The sequence below is a fragment of the Crinia signifera genome, chromosome 7 (genome assembly GCF_055691185.1).
Source record: "Crinia signifera chromosome 7, ASM5569118v1, whole genome shotgun sequence".
Lineage (NCBI taxonomy): Eukaryota > Metazoa > Chordata > Amphibia > Anura > Myobatrachidae > Crinia > Crinia signifera.
The window spans coordinates 4,874,041-4,877,905 of record NC_139223.1 but is presented as its reverse complement, the minus strand read 5'-3'; positions in this window follow the sequence as shown (position 1 = coordinate 4,877,905).

Sequence of the window (3,865 nt, the reverse complement as noted above, 5' to 3'; positions counted from 1 at the left end):
GCGAAAATTGGCCCAATAATGCGATTTTAAAAAATGCGATGTTGAGCAATTTTTAAACATGCATAAAAATGATAAAAATCGACCCCTATTGAATTTCGCCCCATGTTCCCAATGGTTCCATTAAAAATATAGGTGACACTCTTATTTGATAAAATATGATGAGATAATGTTTCATAAAATACTATGTACAGTATATAAATGAAATCATAATGTGATTTTTTATTCTAGAAATCCATTTACATCAATGTCTATATTAAGTCCTCGTGGAAAGAGGGTTTCTAGTACAAAGCTCCACCTTGTTTCATTTTTTTAACAGCGCTCTTACTAGATCACTACTTCTCCAATTTGTATTAATTTTCTGTATTAAAATGAATTTGAGTCCATTTGGATTTTTGTTGTGTTTTTCTAAAAAGTTATTTGACACACGATGGACTTTATTCTGGTCAATTCGGTCAAATGCATGTTCGCTCATACACATGAGAACAATAGTCGCATGCAGTCATTCGAAGTGATGCCCTGCAATCTTTTGAAGTGAAATTATTGTTCCTCATTTTGCATGCAGGCAAATTAGGGGCCATTATCACAAGGTCAGGAAATAGCGAGACGCAGCGTCTTCTACACAGAGCAAGCAACTGGACGAGATACATCTACAAGTGTCACTGAGTTGCATCTGACATTGTTTCCCAAGGTACATACATACCGGACATTATAGACGGCTAGATATCTCCTGGGATGGATAACCCTGCTATAGAGGCATTGCTGGCTGTATTAGCACTTGAGGCTGTTACTGGATTATTCTAAAATTTCTTTATAATATGTTCTCACACTGGCTGCAGGAGGAACAATATCACCACCAGCAACATCATCCTGATCTCTCTGTGCATTTCTAAGGTATTATATACAATAATAATGTCTGCAAACCTTCTAATAAGCTTAATGTGGCCACGGCTGTTTGCTCTAATTTATGTTTGTCGCATTATCAATTACTCAACCTTGTACATCGTTACCTCCAGCACATGGCTCACGGCCAGCCTGAGCTTCTTCTATTTGGTGACAATTGTAGGCATCTGTTCTGGCGTTCTGGCATGGGTGAGGAAGAAGATCGGTACGGTTGTCCCGGGAATGATACTAACAGCAGAAGTTGTGTCTCTTTGTGGAAGCTTCTTATCACTTCTTATTTCCCCCCAACACCTGCTCCAGCAAAGCTCATCTATAGCAGCGCCAGCAAGATGTACAATCTTCGCATTGTACAGGGTGTGGTGAGCTGAGATGATGTTGAGGTGTTGTAAAGCAGTTCCGGAGGGAGGGAACTACACTTGCCCTGCTACAGATTTGCTATTTGGTCATGCTAAAACTGTTGCAGGGCATGCTGGGATGTGTAGTTTGACAACAGCTGCAGGGCCAAAGTTTCCCTATCCCTGTTTTGATGTCTTTCCCTCTATTACTTCCTATCAATTTTAGTACACCATAGCTGCCATGCTCCTGGCCTGTGACTGAACAGGCTGATACAAATGAGGATACAGTATATTCAAACCCTGAGCATTTGGGCAGTTGTTTGAAGTCTATTTGTGTCTCTTGGAAGGAAGACTGGGTCTGAGGGGAACTTTTCTGAAGAGTGGGGACAGTCTTACCCGGCTTTTTCAATGCACAGATTTTGCAGTCTGATACCAGTGCTTGTGCTGCTTGTGCAAACCCTGGTGCTATCCAATGTCTATCTGTTGCCATTATTTTGGCATTCGGTCATACAGAATATGCACCTACTCACGTTGTATTTGGGCTATAAGAGGGTAAAGTGCTATTGGTAGACACAAACAATGACCATTGCACCACTTTCCGATTGTTTCTTACACTCTTTGTTTCTGCCAGGCCCTCTTTTCCCTATCCGCAGCCTGTTTCTGGAGATGTTATAATGTGATTTTGCTAAACTTGTGGGATAAGATGACCACATAGATGGATCACCCAGGGCCAATTTTATTAAGACAACTTGCCTGGAGGCCTGTTCTACAAGTCTATTACCCTCAGCTTCTCATGATGAATCCATAATCTCTACTCTTCCAAATTGGACTATAATCATGGGCAATTCTATAGCAGCATCTGGAATCTGTGTAAATGTTAATTTTCTTACTTTCAGATTCTATGCAGGACAGTGGGGCTCGCAACAGGTCCAAATTTGTGCCCTTCATCAGTGCGCATGTGTGGGCCCCTGGCTGTGAGTGCCGTAGTGACAATCGGGATGTTCTTGTATGGTTCCCCAGCATTTTATGTGAATGCCCACAAAAATGGTGGCCATACCCATTGAAAAGCTGGGCAAATTCCAGTGACTGTGACTAGGTAACAGGGCCGGTGTGAGTCACTGGAGCGCCCCAGGCGAGTCGGGGTGGTGGCGCCCCGGTGCCGGGGGGGGGGGAGAAGGTTGGTACCTGTGTAAAAAAACTTCCGTCCCCGGCATCCCTGCTGAGTGCTGGTGCTTGCAGGGGTGTCCATGCCGCCGGGGGAGCCTGCGGCGCTGTTATTGTGTATAAGCTTGTCACGCCCGGCGGGGTCCCTACAGTGAATAGAAAATAACTAGCGCTTCCCGCGCCGCCGCGCTAGTTATTTTCTATTCACTGTAGGGACCCCGCCGGGCGCGACAAGCTTATACACATTAACAGCGCCGCAGGCTCCCCGGGCGGCACGGACACCTCTGCACGCACCAGCACTCAGCAGGGACGCCGTGGACGGAAGTTTTTTTTACACAGGTACCACAGTGCTGGGGGTGAGGGGCGAACTGCCGCCCTCCAGGTGCCGGCGCCCTAGGCAAATGCCTAGAGCTGCCTAGTGGTGGCGCCGGCCCTGCTAGGTAATGGTTTTAAATGAGCACCTATTGTCTGTAGCTACAGCATACAGTAGGAGCAAGTTTCATCTTTGCTCCTTTGGTCATGGCTAGCCATGGCTAGCCATGGCTATTCTATTGTTCTCAGCTGCAATACAATACGTATTGCAGCTGAGAACAATAGAATTGCCATGGCTAGCCATGGCTAGCTGTGGCCAAAGGAGCAAAGATGAAACTTGCTCCTACTGTATCCCGTGTACATGATGTGATGCACATAATACCTGGAGACGTCAACATAAAGATTTAAATCAGCACCATGGACTGTTGGACTGTCACTGTTAAGATGTAGGTGCTTTTTCCCATACTTTCCAACTCTGGTGGCAATGGAGGATGGACACGGGTGCATGTTGAAATTATGGGCTTTAGCCTCCCACAAGGAGGCATGGTCTATGCCAGTGACTCTCCCACAAGGCCACGTCCCCCATTTTCACCAATGTTGGCGCCATGGCTACCACTGTAGGAGGTGCCACGCCCCTATCACCTTTCTGCAATTAATATTGTGCAGCAGGTAGCAAGGGGGACTCCCAACTGCACCTTGTCTGACCACGGTACACTGCTGGCCCCAGGGCAGGATGAAAAACCGACCCAAAAACACAGGACATTATGGCGAAAGTCAAGACAATTGGGAGGTATGCATTTCCTGTTTCTTAAGCTCAATGCATTTAGGATCAAAATCAAGAAAGTTTGTGTACTGTATATTCATTGTCAGCAGTGGCGGTTTTTACCTATGGGCTGCAGCCCCTCCATGTGAAACCCACCACTGATGTCTTCTCAAGCTAGAAGAAGCCTGAGAAACCAGCTCTGGCTTCATTGTGACTGGCAGTGACTTCCTATTGGAAGTCCGACCTGCCAGTCACCCAAGGCAGACCAATTGGGAGGTGTTCCCTCGCTCCGGGAAGCTTCTCTATGGGCTGCTGAGGAGAAGCCCATAAGAACTGGGTTCCGTGCATGAGCAGTAGGAGGATGATAATGCACGTATGCTGGACATAGTAC